Here is a 27879-nt window from a genome sequence, read left to right as displayed (position 1 = left end):
CGATTCAATTTTCAACTGATTGAAATTTTGATTTTATCTTTGAATTTAGTTTAGAAATATTCGAGGAAATTTGAGGAAATTGAGGGGAGGTAAGGATTGTGGAGGAAAAATTATGAAAAATTTCGCGTATATCTGGGATGTTGATTCCCGTGGTGATCGGATTTCTGTTTGCCCTTGCATCGCGATTCAATTTTCAACGATTTTGATTTTTAAAAGGAATTATCTAAGGAAATTTGAGAAAATTGTGCAAGGTTTAAGAGAATTGTAAAAACTTGCAAATTTGGTCGTCTAGTTTCTATCTGTTTATTTTTGCATTATATTCAAAATTTTTATTTTTCAATAATGGAAATTTTGATCTAGTTGAAATTTGGCTTAAAATATTTAAAAAATATGGAAGAGTGGAAGAAATTTATTTGAAATTTGAGACAATTGTGAAAAATTTAATAAAATTTAAAAAAATAATTAGAAATATTTTAAAAAGTATATACGTATTCAATATTCAAGTTAAAAATATTGAGAATGCTATTCAAAAATATAAATCGCGTATTTTTTATATAATAAAATATTTTTGTAAAAATATGACAAAATGTGAAAAATTGAATGTGTAATAAAATTCTGCCGACAAAAAATATTTTGCAATATCGAAAATGCTGTAAACATTTTTAAAGAATTTACAAAAAATCAGATTTTTTAACGAAAATTTTTAACAAAACTGCATTTGAATTGAAGCTTTGTATTTTTAAAATTGTAATATTTTTTTTTCTACTTGCATTAAATAAATTCATTTTTAACAAATAGTTTAATAAACAATTTCAAAATTTTAAAATTCCCAATCAATTTTTCCAGATAAAAAAAATCTTGTATAATTTTCTTCCAATCGATCCTATATCGTATTGTAAAGGATAAAGCTATATTTTATGAAAAAAAAAAAAAAGAAAAATCGAAATTCACGTAAAAGTTGTTCCATATATACAGATACAAATTGCGTCGAATAAAAATTGTACAAACGTAGCAATGTTACATGCAAAAGTATGTATCAATTTGAAACAAGTATCCCCAAATAAGTATCATACATTTAAAATGAGCGTCGCGTGAAACGTCGTACAACAATTTGTACCACCAAAAGAGTAATAGGAGAAACGTCACGAAGAGCAATAGCTTTCCCTTCCGTGATGGATAAAACCTGTATTCTTGTCTATAATGATGATGCAACGATGTCGTTTGAAGATATCCATCTTACTTCCCGATTTTTCCTCCCAGAATGAAAAAAAAAAAAAAAAGAAGTTTTTTTCTTATCTCTTTCACACAATGGGAAGAGAGAAATTGTTTTAATAGAAATGTCAAGAAGGAAAAGAAAATTCTCCACGTTGACGGAGAATAATCTCTTAATCTTTATTATTAACCTCCTTCAATTGAAACGAAAACGAATTTAAACTCGTCGTTTAAAAGATTAATTAACTTTCTACTTGTAAATTCTCTATTCCTATTGTAAATATATTATTCCAATCTAAACGTGTTCGAAAAAAAAATTGGAAAAAATTCTCGATGATGGATGGCCAATATTTTGGTAAAAAAATATTTATAAAATGATGGAAAAGGGAACGAAATCAAAAACGACTATCCATATCGATGATGACACTGGCTCGTATCATATACAAAAGAAGGATTGAATAATTGAAAAAAATTTTGTCTTAATATATTTTTTGAAAATCCTCTGGATTAAACTTCGATTAAATTCACGATTGAGATTTTTGGTTAAATAATATCTGCGTTGATTAATCCTCGAGAGAGGGGGAGGGGAAATTTGATACGTGTATAAAATATATTATTAATTACACAAGATAAGAAATAATGTTTTCGAGTATTGGCGGAAAACACGATCAATTGCGCAAGAGAGAAGGATCTTTTTACGAAAGGGGCGTAAAAAGAGACGGCAAAAAGGGATTTATGATTAATCGAAATATAATACCACGAAAGAGGTTTCGCGTGCATCCAATGGAAACGACAATTATGCATACTTTCCGTGTACGTGACGTACACCAAATTGCATAACAATGGTTGAAATCAATTTTCAATCTGGCGCCAGATGAAAATCCTTGCCGGGTATCGAGGATATGGAAAAACATTGCGCTGGCAGAATGTGGACACGTTAATGTTCCCTGAAATTCTCCACTTTAAATATGAAATTCGCATAATGGATTCTCTGCCCGATATTCATTCTACTTATTCCTCCAATTGTTTCAAATGTATCCAATCCATAATTTCTAAATAAAACGAGAAAAATTTTTCTAATCATCTCTTTTTAAACACTCGTTATCTGGCTAATTTTTAAACGATTTATTATTATTAAACATGTATCGAATGTCATGAACGATCAAATTATATATAATCGAGTCTAAATATTAATTTTTTTTTTTGTAAATTAAAAATTCATTAAAATTGGAATCTACAGGACAGTGTGTATTTTATTAAAATAAATATTATTAGTAATTCCATAAAATCCATCGTTCATTTTTAATCTCCGCTAAATTCACGTGTATTTCATTTACAATATGAAATGGAATATAAGTGTTATCATTTTTAAATGAATTATGTATATTTAGAATATATATATATATATATTCACTTGCAAATTTGACCGTCCACGAGCTCTTAATGAACATGAATATTTAAATATTTCATATAATTGATCATAATATGATGCATACAAATGAAAATATAAAAGCAAACCTATATTTTAACACATAAAATGCATACGTGTTTCCAATATTGAAAACTCATCCGATGATGATCAAACGTGTGATGGTTCCTACAATCAAACTGTAACTTTTTATCTAAATTGCATCTCAATGGTCCTCTCTCTCTCTCTCCCCTCTTTTTAGAAAAATAAAATCCAATTTGGAAGGAAGGAGACCAGTCATCCAATAACCTTAAACAAAAAAAAGATTAAGTCAATATAAAAAGTAAAAAACAATAAAAATAATATCCTTTTCAAAAATTATTACATGATTCATTATATAATATACTTTTACACTAATTTATTTTTTCACAATAAGATAATTTACAGAATAACAATAATTCAAACGCGATAAACAATATACAATCCTCGAATAATTTTACAAATCAAATTAAAATCGGCGTGATTGCAATTGAATACAAATCCCAAGAATCACCTCGAATCCATCCAGAATCCCAATCGCCTTCGGAATTTCCCAAAGAATTGAAGAAACCCCTCTGAGAAACTTTGCACGAGTTCGCGATCCTCGACATTCAGACGCTCCCTCCTCCCCCCATAATTATTAATTCTTCTCTTCTCGATCCAAGAAACTTGGTCTGCAACGAGTGGAGGAGGCCACTTAATTTCCCCTGCAAATCCATTTATACGCAAGGCTCGAGTCACGGTCTTGTAACTAGATTAACGAACAGCCTCCACCGTCTCCACCAACCAGCTAAGGTAACGTCCCGTGAACTTTCGCTATTCGACTCACCCTCCCCCTCCCTCCCCGTTTCCTGTGTACTCACCAGTTTCCCGCTACGTAATCCCGGACGAATGCGAGCTGGATAGGAAAAAACTGAACAAAAGCGAAAGAGCCCCGATGAAAGTGGGGTTGGCACGTGTGCACAAAAGAGGGTAGTAAGAAAATTTCAAGGGGAGCGTTTCGAAGGGGTGTACACGCCTGTCGTGATATTCGAGAGGAGGAGGAAGAATTCTTGGAAGGAAATCGAGTGGAGCTTTGATGTGATTGCATTGTGTTGTTCGAAAAAGGTTAATGCTCGTAAGGACATAGGGGGTTGGCTAGGATAGCTAGGTTGTAGGTTAAGATTGTGATTCTTCTGGCAAGAAGTCAATTTGCGGGATACGAAGGGGTGGAAAAGTCTCTTTGAATTTTTTTTTTTATTTATTTTTAACTGTAACAGTTTGTTATCGATTGAGATAAGCGTGTTGCATGGACAGATTGGGATATAATTTTTGGAGGAGGTGTTGTGGAGAGAATATTGAAAAGTAGTTGGAATTTTTATATTTTTGATTGAGGAATGAAAATGAGCCAATTTTTTCGTTCAAAATCTTCTCAGAATCAATCGTTCAAAGATTGTCTCGCGAATAAACATCGACACCCTTTTAAATATTCAACTCACTATCAGAATATGATTAAGAATTAGAATTTTTAATTCACGTTATTCTAATTATACGGATAAGCATTACGTTACGTGTCGAAATTAATTAAAATAAAATTTCTAATGAAAATATATTTATTTTACACGAGATCGAATCCACGATTTTGTTGCTTCGAAACAACCAACAAAAAACTGTGCTCCACAATAATTACACAGAGCACTAATTGATCCAAAACATGCAATTAAGCCGTCGGATAAAAAACATTTCACCACAAAAAAAAGAGAGAGAGAGAGAAAGAGAGAAAGAAGAACATCTATTTCATTGGTAACTTTCTACGTTTATACCTCGAGTAGCAACAATGTTGGGGATCCAATTACGGGGCCAAAAAGAGAGAGAGAGAGAGAGAGAGAGAGAGAGAGAGAGAGAGAGGGAAAAAAGAGCGAAAGCCGTGAAAGTGAATGAACCGAGATCGAGTTCCCTGATCCGAGATTTTTCAACCGGCATTCGATCATTAACGGCGTCCTATTTTTTTTCTTTCTTCTTTTTTTAACGTCAATAAAACGTCGATCTAGTCAACATCGATCACAAGTAACAACGGGCGCGAGAGAAACAATCGGTCGAGCAATCGCGTGTAGAAGGGCGCAGAAAGAGTTGAAGAGTAGGGAAAATTCGCGGGAAAATTTCGAGAAAAATTGCCGCGACACCTGTTGGTCGCCGCCATTTGCGTCGCGCTGCTTGACCTCGCCCTCTCCAACCCCATCATTGAAATCGTTTTAATCGAAACTTTGCGCGCCCTTGTCGTCCATTTTTAGTTCGCAGAATATTAATATTTCACGAATTTGATATACCATTTTTCTTTTTTCTAATTTAAATAAACATGTACAGATATTCCAGAGATGCTCAACGAGAAAAAAATTCAAGTGGCTAGAATTTTGTTAATTAGAGATGAAATTATTATTTGATATTCGAAGAAACTGTGGAAGCTTCGAATTAAAATAAACCAGAAGAACGTATATTATATTCGATTCTATTGTGGATAGAATTTACAAGTTCCACTGGTGGTAGAACGGACGGTGGTAGACTGTGCGGCGATGCATCAATACGCGTGCACGTTTGTCATTCGGGATTCTCGATGGACGAAACATCTGTAGAACACGGTGTACGGATACGCTGGGGATAGAATCGAACGTCAACAGATATTTTGAATAATGGAATAAGGCGCGATTAGTGTTGCAAATCGTGGTATTATTCAAAGCACACCATCCCGTTTACCATACACTCGAGAAATTTCGCACGTGCTAATTCAACTTGTCTGACTTCGAAACGTCGAGGAGGAAAAAGAAATTCTCCAATATTAATTTAACTCGAAATAGAATAAAACAGAAATTATTTAAAAAAAAAGATATCAATTACAAATTAAGAAGCTAAGAAAATTTCTTTACGCTATTCATCTATGCAATTCATATGTAATTCTAGAAAAATTTCCAAACACTTTCGCACGATCGTTCACTCCATCGATTAAATTTTTCCAGGTTAAAAAGTTGCCTACGCGTGAACGAAAAGATCGAAAGTCGCGTTTAAAAAAATTCGTCAAACGAAATTGCCGCCAATTCTCGTCCAAGAATTACGTATCCACAGGTAGTCGATAGTGACGTGACATTCTGAGGCGCGCGACGTTACCAGATTCGCGGCAGTTGGTCCGTGAATGAATCGAAACGAGTTTCCTCCCGGCCAACTCCCGCCAACGGAACGATTGAATTTCCCTCGTGGACGAGGGAATTACCCGCGGGTCCACGATGAACCCGCGCGGAGGGGAAAGTTTCCGGCGCGATCGACCCGACATCGCCTCGGACTTTTGGCTTCGTTTTGTCTAATCCCGGGATTATGAACGAAGTCGGGTCGCGAAAACGTGACTCGAGTGAAATTTTCTCGCAGGATCAAACTGAATCGTTTCTAAAATAGGATTTTTAGTTTTTCCTTCCAATTACAATTTTATACATACGAATTTCTAATTTTTTATTTTCTTTTTTCTTCCTTTCCAAGAGAATATATTTATTATGCGTTATAATATCACGTGTCGTTATCATGGAAAAGAAATCTCGATCGTTGTTCCCTTTATTGGATTAAAAAATTTACGAGGATAATTAGATTCAATCCGAATGGTTTTCACGTTAATAAATTTTACGGTATAGATTCTGAAATGTTTCAAAAAATTCTCGTGTGAGTTAAGCGGCAAACGATCTTGAAGATTGCACTGAATAAAAATTCACGAATTCTTATATCGAAATTAAAATTTCCAAAAGTCAAAATTCTCATCCATTGGAGAAACTAGAAACAAATTCGAAAATGATCTAAACTCGAATTCACGAAACGAAAGGAACGCGCGCGTGATCAAGGTGGAAAGCTAAGGAGGATTAGAAATAGTTGAGGATTAATCGTAATCTCTCAGAATTGGGAGTTTGCGCCCTCTTTGCACTCGATATATGCGTGTATAATATCGCGTAACAATTAACCGATATTCGAATATCGGCATTGCCGTTGAACATCCGTAATATTGGCATTAATCCCGCAATAACGAGAACACCGATTTCCATTCCGAATTATTATTATTATACGAATATTATCCTTGGCTTTAAACGCGCGTTCATCCGCCGGGGATTTTGCCCCGTTACTCTTGTTCTAACCTCACCTTTCGCGGTTAACGTCTCGTTGAATTACAGCCAGGGCTTACACCCGTTACGGTTTACACGGTCAATGCCTGTTCAATGTTGTGTCACGCGTTGACGGTGATATCGTGTCAACGCTGAATGCCCAAAGTACACGTTGGATATAGTATATTCTAAGTCAGGGTCGGCGTTTGATGCTGAATAATGGGGGGCCCATTATTTTCATCTTCCTGTTCGACAAAGGAGCTTTATCGTATTTTTATGATAATTCAACGTTGGATCGCTGGAATCTCCGTCTCTTGAAGTGATTCGTCTATTTCTTTTCTCCTTTTTAAATTATATTGTCGATTGGTCGATTATCAGTTTGTCTGTGCGACAATGTTTCATCGGATAATAATCGAAGCCTGTATTCATTTCGATTGGTAAATTTCAAAAAATCCTAGACTATTATATTTTTATTTATTATTCGATTTTTCTTTCATTTTCAATGTTAAATTTGTTAAAAAATATAAAACATGAGAGAGCGTCCACTTTGTAATATTTTAATCTTTTGAATATCGGGAATAAAAGTTCAAACTTCTCATGTATCGTTTCAAGATATTTTAAGAAGGATAATTTCTTGTCCATGGTCTAAAATTTAAAGGATATCAAAAAAGGAAAAGATAATAATTGAAGGCTGTATTCTTTTCGATTGGTAACTTTCAAAAAATCCTAGACTATTACATTTTTATTTATTATTCGATTTTTCTTTCATTTTCAATGTTAAATTTGTTAAAAAATATAAAACGTGGGAGAGGAGTGAAAAACAACGTCCACTTTGTGATATTTTAATCTTTTGAATATCGGGAATAAAAGTTCAAACTTCTCATGCAACGTTTCAAGATATTTTAAGAAGGATAATTTCTTGTCGATGGTCTAAAATTTAAAGGGAATCAAAAAAGGAAGAAAAAGGATTTTCGAAAAAAAAACGATCAGGAAAATATATATTCTTTGACGCGAGATTAGGGAGGTAAAATCTTTCAAGTTGAAGGTATTGTATCACGGATACAGGGCCGAAACTGCGGCACACGATAAAGCCTTCAAAAATACCTTTGTTCGACACATAGCAGCGATATCGTTAAATCTATTTATTCGATCGCTGACTGCGCTCCCAAACCCGAGAATCGGCCATTGTTAGCGCAGAAATTTGTAAGTTCTTTTGTAAGTTCTTTAACATCGTAAAACCGTCGCATCTCAAACTCCAATCGTTTTTTCCATATATACATATTCATTGTCCAATGCGGAAACAAGCGTTCGACAAAGGAGACAAGCTTTCACAAAAAAAAAAAAGAAAAAAAAAATAGATATTGTTTCAATTCTCAATTCCAGTTAACTTTCAAAGCATTCGTTATCTGATACGGTATATATCCATCACAATTCTGACCATTTCTCGAAAATAAAGCACGATCGATAAAACTATAGAAATTCTCAAATATGAAATTCTCTTTGTGTTACTTTGTCTATTCAACGATCTTGAAATCTTGTCTGTCTCGATACTAATCCTTAAAAATACCTCATATTCACGATAATTCTTCAAAAAGATGTCACAAATCTATCTAATTTATTCGATTGATCTTCAAATCTTAAAAATATCTATTAAATTTAAATTTTCTTTAAAAAAAAGTCTCCGTTATTCCAAACATTTAATTTCCAAACCAATAAGAGTCATCCTTTTCCCTTTCGATCTTCTTAAACTATTTTTGCAGAATATACGCCTATTGAAATCATTCAAGATCATTCAAATCATTCAATCGCCGATCTCTCTAACTTATTACCAAAGAGTGTATCATTGCACACTCTCCATCGATTCCAAAATCCTTAAAGCTTGCCTGTAAGCTGAATACCACGATCATTTGGAGGCATCAGATATGCGGTGTGCCTTCCTCAGATTTATCGAAGGAGGGAATCACTTTGCCCTGTCACATCTTTGCGAAACCTTCGAATTCAATCCTGAATCGCGAGCAGATCGAAGACTGCCTCTCGTTTCCAGGCTCGTTTGCTAATCCCATCCGGTTTTAACCGGGTTCCAGTTGAAGCCAGTTTTGCGTAAATCAACGGGCGGAAAAGTTTATTATAGGGTGAAACAGTTTCCGTTTGCTTTTCCACGGATAAACCTTTCCGTTGTAGGCGATCGTGTTATTATTTCGATCGAACTTTGCGCGGCTGCCAATATTTTACTGAATTAATAAACCGTGTTACCGTGTAATTTGTTTGTTGGCGCGTAGCATGCGAGGGAATTGATTGAAAATTTTGAGGAAATTTCGTGAGGTTCGATATTTCAACGCTTTCGAGTCCTTATAAATTTCTAAAATTTGATTTCTAAACAAAGAAAATTTTATTGCATTAATGGAATGTGAAAAGATAAATACGTGGAAGGATTGACAAGTGACCAGGCTAGCCACCAATATCTTCTTATTACATCTTGGCTCGTTATCAGCTGCGTTGTGCTACGTGTGACGTTTATTAGGCGTTTCTTAATTAGATCCCTTGTAATAGGCACACGGAAACGATTAGGTCTTGTTCTGCTGGTAATAGTTTGGACGTGTCGGAGACATTCTCAGTGACAATATTGGCTGCTTGATTCGAATCCTCTCCTAAGTCTCCATTTTCGCTCGTATTTGAAACAAAATTGAAACAAAATCTATAATAAATTCGTTTGCACAATTTTATTAATTCTAAATTATTTGAAACGTTCTAATAATCAGTTAATCATAGGAATTTCTAAATTGAATTTATATTTTTATATAATCCCCTTGCACCTGCATAAACAAATGAAACATGGATATTTCATTTTTTATTAAGAAACTTAAGAGAAAGATGAAAATTTTCTTTATTACGATCATTTATATTAAAATACAAGAAAGAAGCGTGTATTCGCAGAAAAATTTAAAAAATTTTATCTACCGAAATTTCTCGCGGAATAAATAAGGAAGGGAAAAAAATAACTTGGATAAAAATACCGCACGTCGGATTAAACAAATCCACGATGCCGCAATGAGCTCGTCAAGGGAACAAGAATGTACCAGCTGTTCTCCGTCAAACTTTTTACTGGATCAACGTGGATCACCCAAACCGGGCATTTCTTCTTTCCAACTTATTCGAGTCCGTAAAAAAAAAAAAGGACACGGTTCGAGAAAAGTTTTCATATTCTCGAAAACTTATAAGGAAAATTTCGTCTTTCTTCGTGGCGGGGAAACAAGAGGGAAGGCCGAGACTAGCGGTAAAGATTCGACGATAACAACGTCGAGGTGTTTTTTTGGGGGGAGAGATTTATTTTGGGATCGAGATGAAAATGACGACGAAATGTCACAAGGGGATTTGTCAGATGTCAGTGGGCAAAGGTATTGCGCGCGAACCCGCGCAAAAATGGCCGGCCGGAACGAGTAACGAATCGAACATTGGTCGAAAAAGCTGCGATTTGTCGTTTTGTTTCCGCTTATATTGCTCTCGTTTGTCTAATCGGCAACCGTCGTGCTGTGTCGTTGCGCGCAGATAACGAAGCAATCGTGAACAGGATTGGTCGAAAAAGTGAGCCACTCGATCGTTAAGGGATTGACATATGATACCGGCGAGCGCGTGTTTCACGGTTCTGTAAATTTAAGAATATTTTGATGAGTTCGATTTCAATTTACTTACTTATTCGATGGAATAATAATGATGGAACAATGAGGAAGAGTAGTTTATTCGTTTAATCGAAACTTGATGCAAAAACTTGACGAATATACGAGCGACTGGGAAACGAAAAGATCCTAGTGGATTTTATCCATTCTAGGGAACTCTAGAAAACCCTCGTACTTTTGTTCTCGTAAAAATTCGATTCCCTTGTAACATTTTATCCGATGTAATAAAGTATCAAACTACAAATTGATAATTCTTAATTCATAATAATAATAATAATAATTATTATTATTCGATGGAATAATAATGATGGAACAATGAGGAAGAGTAGTTTATTCGTTTAATCGAAACTTGATGCAAAAACTTGACGAATATACGAGCGACTGGGAAACGAAAAGATCCTAGTGGATTTTGTCCATTCTAGGGAACTCTAGAAAACCCTCATACTTTTGTTCTCGTAAAAATTCGATTCCCTTGTAACATTTTATCCGATGTAATAAAGTATCAAACTACAAATTGATAATTCTTAATTCATAATAATAATAATAATAATAATTATTATTCGATGGAATAATAATGATGGAACAATGAGGAAGAGTAGTTTATTCGTTTAATCGAAACTTGATGCAAAAACTTGACGAATATACGAGCGATTGGGAAACGAAAAGATCCTAGTGGATTTTATCCATTCTAGGGAACTCTAGAAAACCCTCATACTTTTGTTCTCGTAAAAATTCGATTCCCTTGTAACATTTTATCCGATGTAATAAAGTATCAAACTACAAATTGATAATTCTTAATTCATAATAATAATAATAATAATAATAATAATCAAAAATCGTCTCGATTATCCCGTTCATCCATCCACCGTTGAATTGATCAGAGCACAATTTCCACAGGCGTGATCGGCCACAAGGGCAAGAGCGGGTCAATCAAGCCTCGGCCAAAGCGACAAAGCTCAAGATTACCGAGTAAGCGGGCGGTGCATGCATCAACGTCCGAATTTCGGCGGGGGTGGACGGAGAAACGGAAGCGCGGGAATAAATTAAACGCGGTGGCGGCGGCGACCGGTAAAATGAAACGCGATGGCTGGCTCAGGGCTCTCTCCCGTTCGGTGCCGATCGATCAACCATCGACGACGACGTCCACCTGCCCGACACGCAATCCCTCGGTGTGCGTGCCGCGTGCAATATGCCCCCGATCATGCGTGTACACCTCGTCGACGAATGGCCCCGTTTGTTATTAAACTTTCGATACAGTCCACCGTAATTCGGCAACGGTGTCGAGCTGTGTAAATAGAAAGATAATAAATAGTGGGACGATGAGGTGAATCGGTTTTTTCGCTTTAATGCCGATGAAATTTTTGCATTCGGGATCGAGATTTATTTTGAAATTTATTGCCGAAATTAATTTTGATCCGGATTAATCGTATTGAAATTTTTCTTAATATTCATAAATCCTTTAAATTTCTGATTCAATTTTAACATGAATGTCGAAACGATTTAATCGATTTTTGATTCGAAAAATCGAGATTTAGATTTGTTACAATATTTGTTACAGCTTATCCTCTAATAATTTTCATTTAGGAATATTCGATTAATAATTTTAGCTGAAGAATTGTTAAAATTTTCCAGAATTTGGATAATTTGGTATATCAATAAAATAATAAATTCATAGGCATTTCGCTCTAATCCCAGATATGCATTCTCACTATCTTCTCTAAAAATTCATTCCAAATAAAATTTTCACGAATTCTATATTTCCCTAGATACATACTTTATAAATCTACATACCTCTAGCCATGTAAGAATTATTAATAACGTCAAAAAAAAAAGAAAAACTTACCTATTTTTCTTCCTTTCTTCCCCATATATAAATAATATACGAAAAAGATATAAATGTTCCAAAAATATTGATCCTGCTATTATTCCAATATTCGATCTGTGTCTCGATTTTCTACATATCATTTCTTTCCATCCATCTATCTATCGTCGAAAACTATTCCACGTATAACAAGATGAAAAATATTTAATACACGTATAATAAAACTGCACATTTCCAATAACCGGTTCTTTATCGAACAGAGAGGGCTGAACGAGGGCACGGATTACCGTGTAATCGCTTTCGTTCGCGTATTTTCGAACGGAAAAAGATGCCGGCCGTAATCTCCGCGTTTCCATTCCCTCTTCCCTCGCTCGAGAGGAAGTTGGCCGTTGAAGGGGCATTAAGAAAGGCGGGAGCATTGTATTGAAATTGGACCCATCCAGATAATCCGAACTTACGCTCTTCTCCAAGTTTTTCCAGCTCGTTACAACGATCCCTTTCTCTCTCTCTTCTTACCCTCCCCTCCTCTCTTTCTCTCTCTCTCTTCGGCCATTGAATTTACGGCGTTCGCAAATCCATTTCGAGTCGCTGATCACCCGGCATTAAAACTGGTGGCCGGCCAGCGAGAAAAATCTCCGGGCGAGATGCCGTGTTTCAAACCAGTGGCTCTTATAATTTCATTTATCCGCGAGATCTGTGAAATATACTCTCCTTCGACTCGTAATCTTCCTTTCTCTGCTCCTTCCCATCGATTAATCACGCGGATAAATATTCCGGTGTTCCTCGACAACGATCGAGGAAGAAGGAAGAAAGAGGATAGGCGAGGGTTCGATTTGAGGGCGCGTAGCGGAACGAAATTAACGCGGGGGAGGAGATAGCCTAGCTAGGAAAGTTCGTAGCGAGAGGATGACAGGATCCGGGAAATAGAAACTACTGGAACGAAGAAGTTTGATAGGATGGTGATTAGAGTTCTTGATTGCAAATCGACCGATCCAGAATTCCTCGAAATCTCGTTTAGAAATTAGGTTTTTCGAGACGAGATTTCTTGGTTTATTCTTATTCGAGAAATTCTTGGAATTCTTCTCTCCTCTCTTGGAGGACGTGTCTTACTTCGAACGGGGAAGAAAATTTATTTTCAATAAAGAGGGAAATAGAAAGATCGATTTGATCTTGAATTTTTTCCATTACAATTCTTCCAAGAAAATTGTTACCAAGTTTTTTTCTCGAACTTTTGATTAGAAATTGATTCGATTGATTAGGAATTGTGTTACCAAGTTTTTAATAAAAATTCGATGTTTGTGCGATATAAATATTTCAAAGTTTCGATTAAATGGACTTCGATTGATAAAAAAGTTTCTTAATGAAAGGCTCCTCTAGATTAAACGAAGGGAGGAGGAGGGGAGGGAAGAAAAAAGAAAATTCACCGAGAATTTTATAAGATATTTTTGATCCTCGAAGCGTTGAGAACTTCTTACTTGTGCTAAAAGTTGTGCTTGAAAAAGCTACATCAATCATGAGACATCCCTCGATATCACGATCGAACATTTGAAAGAAATCTTTCAAAGTAGTTTGCCATTCAAAGAACTCAAAATCTTAGGAAAATCCAGCAACAGGAAAAAATTTGGTATCGCTTTACAAAAATTAAACCTATACCGATTCCTTTGCTAATTTTAATTAATTCTCATAATCCTCTTAATTAAAAAATTAAATAAGCAACTTTCCATAGCAACGAAATTTTAATTTGACTTTCTTTTTAAATCCTTTCGTTCGTGAAACACGTACTAATTTCAAGCTTTTAAGCTTTTAATCCATACTTTTCTTGCGACTCCTTTTTTGTGATATTCAAATTTTTTTCTTTTTTTCTTTTTCTTTCCTGTGATATTCAATTTTTTTCTTCCATATAAGAAAAATCCATGGATCTTTACGTAATAACTTGATACTTAAAAAAATACTTTGCCATCTCCTCTTTGTAATATTCAAATAACTCGCAATCCCTTTCATCCATCTAAAAAAAATTCAAGAGAATCAATACAATATAATTACATTATCAAATAAATAATTAACAATAGTAACGATATTTCACAAAATATTCTTAGTATTAAAATCTATATAAAATCTATATAAAATCTATATAAATCCTAAAAAAAGGACTACAATCTACTTAAACCTAACCTAACCGACCAAAAAGCTATTCTGAAAGAAAAAAGAAAAAGAACTACAAAGAGTAAAGGGACTCTTTCTCTCTCTCTCTCTTAGCAAAGCAATTCTTCTCCACAACGAGAATCGCTGATTCCAGACATTTCTACCAGATAACCAGATAGCTTCGATAGTAAACCTAGTATTAAACTAGCTACGAAAGCACTCGATGCGTCCCGAGCCAACCAACCCCCGTGAGAGAGGGTGAAAAGTCTGCGAACAACCGCGTGACAAGGTATATCGTAAAGCGAGAGAGAAAGAACCCCTCTCTCTTGCGCTTAAAGGTAATGCAATCGAATGGACCCACGCTCGAGGCGGTGAGACGCGAAAAAGACGTAGGAGAACGCATCTGACTCGAGATCAAAGTGGTCTCCCTCGACAAGAGGAGGAAAATATATACATGACGTTTTAAAAAAACGCTGCTCTTCAACATACAATAATTCGACAATTGTTCTATCTCAATAATCGACTCATTATTGAAACGATGTGTCTTTTAATTAAATCTTTATTATATTAAATAATTTATGGTTTCTTTGAAGTTGAAGTTCAGATTGTATATTAATTCAATTTATCAATTACTTTTTTTTAAGAATTTATACACGAATTGGAGAGGATTGATAGATGAAATGTATCGATTAAATTCCAATCTGTTTCTAAAAATAATTGAAGTATTCCCTTATATATTTTCCACGATTAATAGAACGATCTAAAATTGAGCTACTCACTTTCGAAGTATCGTGTCGAGATAGGACAATTGCCACGAATATTGAGACACCCTCCTCCTCTGGATCTTTCTCCGCTCGAACAACTGTGAATCTGGCTAAGATCGAATTGGCAACGAGCAGAATCATGGACCTGATCAGCGCCTCCCCTTTGTTCTCGACGCAAAGTTAAAAGCGATTATACGTCAATATCGAACCGGTCGGTCGAATAGTTTGCCAAGATATTTTTCCAACCCCTTCGTCGATAATAACTCGTCTTCGTTCATTCGATGATTTTCTCCAATCACCACAATGTCGAGCCACAATGTCGAATGGATGGCAAATAAAGTGTAGAGAATATGAACGTGATAAGAACGTCATTCAGAGAATATTAAGTTATCGCACGTTGATCAAATTCGTTGATCCTTTACAAAACGATACCACTTGCACTCCGGGACGAGTTAATCGGCCGATGTTTGTTTCAATCTGGATTGATGAACGGTGTGATAACGTTACAAATTGATGATTTAATTAGACGAATTGTAATCCGACCAGTCGATTGTTCGACTGTGTTTGATTTTAATTAGCTGAATAATCGGCCGTATTATCGCGCCTGTGTTAAATCACTCTGCGATCTCGAGATGTTTATTCCAAAGCAAAAAATCATCATTTGAATAAGGAATTTTTTTTCTAAGAAAAATCTTTCCTTCGTCAATTCTTTCTTCTTCATCAATTCGCCATATTATTTTACTCCTTGCGTATTATCGATATTTAACAAAATTTCTCTTCCCATTTTAATCCCAAATATTGAAAGAATATTAAATATTTAATTTTAATAATAATACTTCCTCGATTAGAAATATCTTGTTTCATCTCGTTGATCGTGTCTCGATCGATCGATACGACAATTTCAACCGTGTCCCTAGAGAAGAAGGGTGGAAAAGAAAATTTGACACCCGAAGAAGAATCACCGCAAAAAGGAGCACTTACCAGCGCCCGTTCCAACTGTGCTCCCCAGCCGTCTGGCTTCTTTCATTTCGCGTTATTGCGAAGGCGAAAAGGACAAACTGCTCTTTCAGCTCGCGGTACACGGGAAAGGAAAATATACAGGGTCCACCTTTTTCGCGATCGCACATTCCTCGAATACTTTTATGGGTGAGCGTGGTGAATGAGCGTTGTAAAAATACGTGGATAGAGGAAAATATAAATCCATCCATCTATCTATCCATTGTATATATCGATAGAAATCGATAACGAAATAACTCGATTCACGGTGGACAATAGATTGCACGTTATTAAGGTCGATAACAGGAGGGATTGCTTGGGTGGTGCAATGGTGGCCGTGGTGGGCTGACCTTTATCCACAGGCGTGGAAACTTGAAGCTTCTGGAAATGATAAGTTCCAGAGGACAGTCCGAGTGAACTAAATTTAACCCTTTCATTACGACCATGCTCCGTTTGCCTTCGATTCGATATTCTCTCCATATTGCGGATAATTATCGGTCGTGAAGAGAGCTACGTGTTCTGTGATTATGGAGATGGAGATTCGTTTGAAATTTTGTTCATTTTTTTTTATACATATATAATTTATATTATATAAATTATTTTATATTTATTCCTTTATACGTATGTATTTGTATAAGATTCATTTCCACGATATTACATTTGCCAAAATTCCATCTTCGTGTGTGATACGATGCATAGTCGAATTTCACTATTTTTAGCGAAAGTAAGAAAATTTTTTCTTGGGAAATATTTATTTTATCGTGCAATCTATAAATATTTATTCAATGAAAATATGAATGAAAAGTTCTTTTATAAATCTTCCTTATAACTTATCGTATAATACCAAAAAACTTGTACTGTACGATTGTTGTTTTAGATCAAAATTTTGACGTTTGATGAAAATTCCTTAAATATTCTACGATTTAAAATTGATTTTCTCGTAATCGTATTTTTTCGAAAGAAGGATTATTTATCTCCGCGAAATTAATTATTCGCGGAAGATCATAATCATGAACATACGCTAATTATATATCACGATCACGTTGCAAAGACACGATCCAATTTCACGAGTCTGAAACCCCTCGAAATCAAGCTGCTCGCGGTTGAACATTCACCGAACAACCACCGAAACCAATGGATTAACAGGAATCTGACAATTAATTTCGTAAATTCGTGCCGAAAACTATCGTTCGCCGTACCGTAAAATCTATAACCAATCTCGTCGAATTAAAATGAAAAAAAAAAAGGGAAAAAAAAACGTAGCAGAAATCAAACGTTAAATTAGCAAAAACGGCAGATCAAACATCAAATATTCAGCGTGCGAATATAAAATAAAAATGCGCGTGTGCATACATTGATACCTATAAAATGTAAACAATTAAGCGTGCGATTAAACGTGTTGATAAAACCAGTCACTCGGTCATGCTATATCCGGATATTTTTTTATTTTTTTATTTTTTCTTCTTTTTCTTTTTTTTTTTTTTTCATTCCACTTCTATTCGTCCGAGTAATTTTTATAATTAAAGCGGAACCTCGATGCTTTTCCTCCGCCTCTCATTCGAACCATCTGAATACGCGTGTTTTTTCCCCCGAGGTATTCAAAACGTGACTCGTTCTTCGCGGATTAAATGGTAATTTCACCTGACCTACCTCATCTTTGCACGCATTTTCTTTCCCCTCGGCCACTTTTTGACTCTCTTAATTTCTCCACGTTCAAAGAAACTAACGAGTGTCTATAGCTGCCACGAGCTGTCCCGAGAGAAAGTCCTCCTCGTTATTTGCACGCGCAATTTTAATGGTCAAAAAAATGGTTGAAAAATACACGCGGTGTGATTCAATTCTTATTAAAATTAATTTCCTTTCTTTTAATTTTCCCGATAACGCGCGTGTGTATTTTCTCGTTAAACGTCCCCTCTGATCCCTGCAACAATTAATTACAGTATTAATGAAATGAAAAAGGAAAAATCACGCGTTGATCAATTACAATCAAACAAATCCAAAGTTTGGAACGATATAAAATTTTATAAAGTATCGTTGGAATAATTTCCTTTCTAATTTTCCCGATAACGCGTGTGTATTTTCTCGTTAAACGTCCCTTCTGATTCCCTGCAACAATTAATTACAGTATTAATGAAAAATGAAAAATCACGCGTTGATCAATTACAATCGAACAAATCCAACAAAGTTTGGAAAAATATAAAATTTTATAAAGTATCGTTGGAATACAATTCACCAATTTAGATTTAGAAGAACGAAATAAATTCTAGAGAGACGAAGATATCGTGTAATAAACGAAAATAACGGCATCCTAAAATATCCATTTTATATATATAAAATATATATATATTTGCACGAAAATTCAACGGTTCCATACCAGCGCGAACGCAACGTTTCGAGATCGTATAACGAGATACGAAGCGATGGCACATCAGGTTGCATATTTAAGGGTGAGCTTATTAACGCGACACCAGCGCCACGGCCAGTGAATCACCGGGTAACGGTGTGAATGGGGCTTAACGTGGAAGGAGTAGAGGAAACGCGGAGCGAAACAGGAAGCAGCCGTTTCCATGGACACGACACCGGTATTGGCTTAGAATCGGCTTTTCTCTGGCTGCATTTTCATACCTCGCCTACCTCTCCAATGCTTTGTCACCTATATACGAGAGATGCACGCATTCAATACGATCAACAGTTCCGTGTTTTCACGGAAGCAACGAAAACTCTCGACTAATTACGAGTGGAAATCCCGTTAATACCGTTGCCACGCTTATACCCGCTTTCCGACTATAACTTTTGCCCATAATAATCTCCTTTTTTTTAGAAGAGAAAAAAAAAGAAAAGAAAGAAAAAAAGAACGGAGGAGTAAGTAGAAGATTCGCAACTCTATATCGTGGCGAAATCCACGTAAGAAAGTTAGAAACGTAATCTCGACGAGGCGGAACGCAAGCGTGCGGACGTGTTGCGTGAAACGTGGTGAAACCTTCGGAACATGGAATTTCACCGAATATTCTCTCTCGTTGTTAGTTTCGTTCTATCGCCTACATCTGTTTTTCCAGGGTTAGTGGTATACGTGCGTTACAAGTTGAACATGAGACGTTATTTGCCGAGTTATTCGGTGCACGTATGGCTTATGTAGGGAAAACGAAAGTCGAAAATACACGTGGCGTTAGTGGAGTAGTAGATAGAGTTCTCGCTTGCCACGGCGGTGGACTTAGGTTCGATTCTTCGTAAATTTTATGAAATTTTTCCTCCAGTTTTTAGTGGATTTTTCGCGCAGCTACGATACTATAGTGAAAAAGTGTAATATTTGTGTTAGTAACAAAATTTCTAAAACATCTTTGTTTTTAAACAAAAGAAGAAAATGGTTGAAGAAAAAAAACTATATAGAGCATCAAGAAGAAAATTCTCTTCCCCTGGTGTTGTTGTTATATTATATGTATATATAATATATTTTCAAGTATTTTCATCCAGTATACTTCTTCTACATTCTTGCAGCTATTTTCAAAACCGTATGTGAAATTGGTCTTATATAAAAATATCAAAGAAAGAAAAAAAAAGAGAGAGAGAGAGAAAAAAAGTTCATATCCTTTCTCCGCGAAACTGAGAATTTTTAAATCTTTTAAAATAGCTCCAAAAATTTCTACCTCCACAGGGAACAGTGAGAACAAAGAATGAATATGTACACTTCTCAAAAAAAAAAAAGAAAAAAAAAGAATCGAAAGAGAGGAAAAACGAGCAGAATTCTTATTTAAAATATATATATACGTACAGCTTCTCCGCACACATGGTGGGATGTAGATTTTCTAAATTCTCAAACAGAGAAGTGCAATGTAAATTTGTTATCGGTTCAAAGAGAAAGAGGGAATAGTGAAGCTTGATGCATTAAAAATACTTCAACTTCAAAAATCGAAGAAAACAAAGAAGTGTTTGTAAATGGTAGAAATCACAGCGATGGGAATTTCTTCGTAAATATACAAATCTTTCTTTCTCTCTTTCTCTCTCTCTCTCTCTTTCTATCGTTCTTTCTCTATCGTTCATCTTCTTCCATCATTCTTCGCATCGTTATCTTACCGAGAGAAACTCTTGAAGCTTGATGTTCCTAGTTTCCACGAATATTCCCAACGAGGAAAAATAGACTCATAAAGCATGTCGCGTGGTGGTACGCTCAAAACAATCGCGGCCAACTGAATTCGAGGATTAATGGATGCCGATGAAACATCGAAACCGCGGACAACGGCGCATGAAATATAAATTCCGTATCAACGGGAAGCCAGGAGGAGTGGTGGCGAGTGAATCGGAGCGTCTTCGCAACGGGATTATTCCAGGCACAATGAATTGCACGGCGAATTGCGAGAATCCCCCTTTTGAACTTCGTTGCATCGTACGAATACGAGAACAAAGGGACATTTCTGCACAAAGGAGTTTGTGGAGAGCACCTGAGAACACGATCTCTCTCTCTCCCTCTCTCTCTCTCTTCCTCTTTGTCCCTCCTCCTCCTCGCCAGCTCTATATCTCACGAAAGAAAAATATTTATCTTCGAGGTACCGAATGGGCGGAAACGTTCGATCGAAATCGATTAACGAGAAAGAGAGAGATTTTTTCTCCTCCCCCTCATGTTTAACGTTTTCTCAGATTTATCTTGGAAAAAGTTACTTTCTGTTGGAAGAAGAGAAATTCTTCACAATTAAGAAGTTTTCCGGGAAAAAAGATCCGTAATTTGTCCTTCTCAATTAGCGTTTCGAAATATTTGAGAAAAGTTATTTAATATTATTTTTCTTTTTCCTTCCTGTTAAATATCGATTTGTTATTTCAAATACAAGTGATAAAAAAGAGAAAGAGTAAAAATGATAATTACAATGGATGGCAAATATAAAGAACATTTTGGGGAGGAAAAAAGAAGATCTCCCTCCCCTTCCAAAATTCTCTTCAAAATCTTTTCGCGAATAAATAACTCAAAAGACAATGCCATTCATTGCGAAAATATATGTTGATTAACAGAGAATACTATTTAACTCGAAATGTCTCACGGTTTCACAGGTTTCGCGGGGAACGGACGTAAAACGTGATTTACCACCCTCTGTATTTTATACCTTCTCTGAATAGCGACCCCGTTCCCGAATAATCCCGTTTCAGCGATTCGAACAAGGGGTTAAGGAACTATTAGATCCCGAATAGGAGGGATATTCAAGCCGAAGAATATAGGAATCTATCCGAGAGAATCGCTCGAGAGGATCAGCAGAATGAAATCGTCTCTCCCAGGATGATTGCGAGACGAATCGAATGAATTCTCGATATATCCTCCAATTCTCAAAATTTATGGCCAATCCTTCCCCTCCCCTCTCATCTTTCCTCCAAAATTTCTAATTCTCGCCTCGTTTATAAAAAAAAATATTGAAAATACTCTTCGATCCGTGATTTTCCACAGATACGAGTATTAAAACGCGAGATGAACGATTCGAGAAAGGCAGCCGGCTTTCTTGGTAAAATACTTTTCGATCTGTTAGTCGCGATACTCGAGAATAAGCGTGCTCGAGAAATTCGCATAAAATATTGCGGACGTTTTATGCGAGTTGAGCCATCAAACACGGGAGTGATATAGGGGAGTTGTTTTAAAAATGCATCACCGGCACGGTATCGCGGAGGATAAATCCGAAAACGAGAGATAAATATCGTATTGAGCGTCGGTTGTCCGTGGAATATCAAGTTGCTACGGTTTAGTCGTTAAGGTTTACGTAAAACAGGGATGTAGCAAGAAATCTGAAAATTGCATTCCATCTTTCTCAAAATTTTCCCAACTTTCGAATGAAAATTCACTTTATCACGAATTTGTTCGAAAATGTGCAATGTTCGTTTACGGACGCATTATGTTGCAGAAACGGCCGAACCAAAGTTTTGATTTCGCGTTAATACGAGGCGATAAATGATAATTACATCACGGTGGAAATATCGTAGTTATCCTACCGGTGGATTTCCAGTTCCGTTACGTGGGAGTCCAGGTTTGCTCGTTTGGGTACTATTCTTACGGAAGAAGAACAGTGCAATATGTGCAGCTGCAATTATGGATGTGCCGCGCTGCTTTCATTAAAATCGGTGAGGATATACGGAAGCTTTCATTGTCAGAGCTCTTACTCTTAATTCTTTGAAAACGTTATTTTTCTTTCTTTCTCTCTATGCTCTCAACCCTCGACATTCTCTTCTCCCTTCTCCGTTAATTGCAGATTCTAAGTAAATCATTCGTCCATAAGTGCATAGGATCTCTTCCCCTTTCGCACATTCTTTTCTTTTTTTATTACTCTTGGTTAAAAAAGATCAGGAAAAAATATTTACAAACTCTCGAAGCAATTTATATGTTTTTTTCAATTATTCCTCTTCGTTTTTCAATTATATTCCAGAATCTAAGTTAACTTTTTCGAACGATTTTCACGCTTGTATAAAAATCGAATTGAAGCTCCTCTTCCCGCTCCATTCTTATCTCGATTCACCAAATTTCATTCGCCAAAAGAAAAAAAGGTCTCATCGTCCCCTCAATGCTTAAACATTTTCACTCCGCTCCGCTCGAAATTACTTGAGACGAGGCTCGAGATATAACCGCGAAATAACAGACACAACAATGACAACGGATAATAACCATCCCTTAACGTCTTTTTCATGGCCATTTCTTATAACCTTTGGAAATAACGGAGAGATAGAGAGAGAGAGAGAGCGGAAGTGGCGCGGCGTATAGCCGGAAAAACCGTCTTGGACGAAGGTACCGGGTGGAAGCGCGTTTCGAGCGCCAACGTCCCGCAAAATTAGTTTCATTCGAGGAAAAAATGAGCCGTGGGGAACGGTTGTTGCACGGTCGGGTTGGCATCGAGGAATGCAGGAGAGAGGGAGGACGCGGATCGATATTGTACAATGGTGGGCAACGTTCGTTCGTTCGTTCGTTCGTTCGTTCGATCCCCAAACCGGGATCGGGTCCACGGTATATCGTAATTAACCAATTAAAACTTCCGGTCCCGTAATTTCCGAAATAATAACCGGTTTCTCCGCCCTCCCTCCATCCTCCAGTTTCTGATTATATTCGACAGTTCAATTATTCCTCTAATTAAGCGGTCAACAATACGTCAAACGTATCCGTATCTCCAGTTCCTTCGAGCGTCCACTTCTCTTGCCTCGAGTCCCAAGATTCTAGGGCCGATAGGTCGATTACTCGTCTCATCAGTCCCAAGAAGATGAGAGACGATCAAGTAGCTTGATTCCAAGATTAACTAGAGTTGATTTGTTTCAAGCGAAACGAGTATATATATATATATTTAGAAACTGGAGGACGTAAAAAAATCGTTTATCGTAAGAAAATGTTTAATATTACAATGTGTTCTCTTTTCTTTTCCGACAAAGAAAGAAGAAACGAACAGAAGGATATCGATACAATCCTACGTTCGAGCCTGTTTCAAACCGAAAATTCGTCGGCCAATTTCGATGAAACGCGTCGGCCGCAACACTCGAGGCTAATCGAGGAAAATACCGTTATTTGTTTCGCGCGCGCTATTTATTATGGATTAACGAGAAAATTCGGCAACGATAATTTATGTGAAAGTAGACCGAGATAGGAGATCGCTTAATTAAATCGTTCTGGAAATCTGCGCTCTCCAACTCCCTCTCCCTCCCCTCCCCTCTTTCCGATACACGGTGGCGCAACACCGTGCTCGCCCTCGATATTCGAATGTTATTAAATATTCATTACATAATAAAGCCGGACATGTTGCCGCCATTATATCGGCCGATATATCGATCTCGCGGATACTCGCGGGTATCCAGAGTTTTTCGAGCACGGCTAGTAATTTAATAGTAATAACGTACGCCCCCCCCCCCTTCCCCCGCGAGTAAGATCGAATATCAAATCGTTTGGCCGCGGAATATCACGAGTGCAGCATTAGCGAAAACTATTAATGTCGGCGTAAACGTTCGAATGGCGGGGATTTACTTGGTTAAATGAAACAGGGCGAATTCATAAGTTCGAATCTGGAGCGCGGTTGTTATACGTTCTGGGAGTATATCTCGTTCGACGACGATTTATTTCTAACAGCCTTTTAACAATAATAACGTGAACGCGACTTGCGTGGCGATAAAAATGTTTATTATTCAATCGAGGAGAGGGAGAGGGGGCAACGTTTGCGTGCAATGGAATCTTTTATTCGTCAGGTTTAACTTTTATATTGTTTCTTTTCTTTTCTTTTTTCCAAGTGACTCGTATCCGTGCAAATTTTCTTAATTATAAACCGAGAATTGAGGTAATTGGTCACTACTATGTATCTTTCTCACCTTGTGCTCTGGTACCGTGAGGATCTACAGATACGTCGGTCTGCAGGTGAGAAGAGAACCAATTTGTACGCTGGGATGTCCTAAAAAACATAGGAACATCGGTTAATTGGAAAGTTCTTTCTAATTTCAAAGCGATATTTTCAAAAAACGTGGAAAAACTGCTTTGTTAACTCGAGTTATTAACTAAGAAACATTAGCCAATCGCGTGTACTTCGAAGGTAACCGATAAACAAATTAACGAACGAGTTCGAGCAACACGCGTGAAAGAAAAAAATCACATCGAATTGTACATCTTATTCGTTATTGTATACGAATCACAGAACCGCGCGTCGTTTTTTTATCCACCCACGACAAAAATTCTAATGTAAAATTAATCGAAATTCGATCACGAGCTACGCAGAATTTAATACGCGTCGAACAAAGACTCGCGGTGAACTGAGGTTATTGCGACGTATTTCGGTGTGTTGACATCGCGCGAGTCAACGATTGTTGATATTTCTTTGGACAGATTTTAGAATCGTTTGCGTTCCAAGAATTGTATTACTCCCGTGATTAATTGTATGTTTATGTCGTCGAATACACTCGGATATGTTTCGATTTATTTTTTAAAAATGTGTAGGTTTTAGATTTATCGTTTTTTTTTAATTTTTCAAATTGAAACGAAATTAAAGTTACAGTATATAACCGTAGCAAGATTGTAACACGAATTCTAAAAAGAAAAATTTATATTCGATCGTACCACCCACGCATCTCCTTATAATCGAATTTCAAATATCGCCAAGCGTTTTCTCGATGGATTTCCTTTCTCTCTCTATCAATCCTCTCGATATTTTTCTTTATAAAATTCTCTTTCCGTCATAAAAATCTCACGTTTTATAAAACCGCGTAAAAAAACAATGTACACATTCTTATTCAATATCCATATAATTAATTTTCTTTCTCATATATATATATATGATACAAAAAAATTATTTCATATGGAATTTATATCTTATTATAAGAAATTTTCTTATAATAGTTAGAAACCGATAATTGAGGTAATTGGGATAAAGTTCTTTCTTGTTCAAAAGCGAACACTACTAAATGATAATCCGCAAAAAAACGAGATTTCTTTTTTCCAAACGAATGCAAATTTAATTTGTCTTTAAGTTCTTTCTCGCCGATCGACGTTGTAACAAAGGAGCTCGAAGATACGATCGATACACCCGTTTCGGATTAAATCCTTCCCTCTAATTATCTTAGCGAGTTTCTTCAATATATGAAAATCATCCGATCCTATTTGATATTGTGAGAAAGAAATTTATAATTGCGAGAAGGATAGAAGAATCCATATACGTACAATCAAAAGTTTCCCATAATTTCCTTTTCACTCTCGTTCCTAACCAAATTTTCCCTCCACTCTGCAAATTGTACACGGTCAAATTTTAAACGTCATGGAAACGATATATTGAAATGATATCGATAAGCTATTTTTGAACATCTCTGTTTTAAACCCAAACGATATACCTGAACTATTACTTCGAAAAATAAAAAATTCTTCAGAATTAATTTCAATATCAATCTTGCAAAAATTAATATCTTCATTTATACAAATTCTTCGACGACGCTAATACACTTTATCTTTAACTTAACGCTGTATTTAAGGCATCTCCATCTTTAACTTCGCCCTTCCAATTTTTAATCATCGCTTGCGCCTTCCTCGAGTGCCTTCCTCTTTCGCATCGGACTTGTGAAAGAAGTGAAGAAAGTCGTGAAATTATCATAGTTGATCGGGGGGGAAGGGAAGGAAAAGAAAGGGGGGGAGCGTATGATCCAGGCTTATCGCGAGGAATGGCGCGTGGCGGGAATAAAAAGGGAAATAAGCCGCGCCGGTATCGGACGCGGATGGCTCCACGAGAATCCGATCCTCCTCGAATGATATTTGCGCTCCCTTTCCGCGACATGGTCGTGGATACGCGAAATCCGATTTAAAATGATAGCGAAGCTTGCTCAGAATGGAAGCGCGCCATGGAAATGCGCTGTTATTGCTCATATCCGAGTAAACCGGCTTCTACCCGCTCGCGTGTCGTCCTCGATCCGCTCCGCGTCCAATTCACCGTGATTCAATTTCACTACACGATTTATTCCTACCGTTCGCCGATGAAATACCGTGCGACTTTTTTTCGCGAGCAACATACGCATAGTTCTCGTGTTATATGAGTGTTAATATCGATGAAAATAAATAAGTTTCAATCAACGTAACGTGGTAAAAAAATCGAGTTCCGTGAATTTTTTCAATACGAATTGTAGAGTTGATTATGATTATATTTCGTTGTAACGAAATTGGATAACATCGAATCGAAAGTTATGCTCGTCATAGCGATAGTAACACGGAAACGTGACGTGACTCTTTACGAATTTGTAGTTCATGACAATTATTTTATATTGGAGATATAAAATAATTGTGTTTTTGAAAGTATATACTTTGAATTTAATAGGAGGAATTATATATTACGAAATGATTTCACTCGTCAAATGGTTCAATGCGTTTCGAGAGGCACGAAGATGGAAATGTGTTAGACAGAACAGTTAGACTTAGTATACTGTGCAAATTGGGGAATCAATTTACTTTGGAACCTTCGTGTACACGTACTCTCTTGTCGTCCGTTTCAAACGAATTGTCGTTTGCTTATTTCCCGTATCGGTGACGACGCTTCGTTAAACCTTTTGCCAAAATTTCCCTGGCAAAGGTAGATAAAATTCTTCTAATCCTCGCGATATTATATTATCTGTAATGTAATTGCGTAGATTTATCGAAAAATTGTTCGTTTTTCTCGTGAATGAAGATGTATCTCATTTTTCATTCGAAAAAAAAATGGAAATAAAGAAAAATTTTCGTAATAACGTCAATCCAATTTTCCAAAAATTCCTGTATTTCGAATATTTTAATATATAGTTAATAAATAAAGTTGACCTATTTACGGATGAAATTTCCAATCCAATCTCATTTATCCGAAACTGAATTACTAATATATCGATAACGAATACGCGATACATCAAATTTTACTCTTTTTAAAGAGCCAATCGCAATGATGGAACGTATCCACGTAATAGAATAACGCGTGTGGATCGGGCATAATTTATATATCGGGACGATCTTGTTTTATCGTAGGTTGAATAAACACGAGGGATGAGAAAAAAATTTATGGAAATCCTCCATTTTACGAGGGAATTAAACGCTGCCTACGTATCGAGCTATCGTTCGAAAGAATGAAAATCGAAAATATCAACGTCAATGGCCATCGTGCAACAACGTTATATACAATTGGTATTTTCCATTTTTCTCATAGATTATAAATTTCACGATAAATTCGATAACAACCGAATACGGACCATATCGAGTTTCAACGCTTATATATATATATATATA

General features: G+C 36.3%; 1 protein-coding gene and 1 long non-coding RNA gene across 3 annotated transcripts in view; one reads left to right on the top strand and one right to left on the bottom strand.

The window, feature by feature from the left end:
• The window catches only part of LOC411078 (nephrin), a 246522-nt gene that overhangs the window by 149491 nt on the left and 69152 nt on the right, over positions 1-27879 (top strand). The gene's annotated exons all lie outside the window — the stretch shown is intronic.
• LOC102654898 overlaps positions 24383-27879 on the bottom strand; it is a 69137-nt gene continuing 65640 nt past the window's right edge. Inside the window, exon 4 of the long non-coding RNA XR_003304683.1 lies at positions 24383-24550. This is a non-coding gene — a long non-coding RNA (uncharacterized LOC102654898). The remainder of the gene's footprint in view (positions 24551-27879) is intronic.

The sequence above is a fragment of the Apis mellifera genome, linkage group LG5, assembly GCF_003254395.2.
Source record: "Apis mellifera strain DH4 linkage group LG5, Amel_HAv3.1, whole genome shotgun sequence".
Taxonomy (NCBI): Eukaryota; Metazoa; Arthropoda; class Insecta; order Hymenoptera; family Apidae; genus Apis; species Apis mellifera.
The sequence above is the reverse complement of the archived record's forward strand: the minus strand, read 5'-3'. Positions and strand labels throughout refer to the sequence as shown.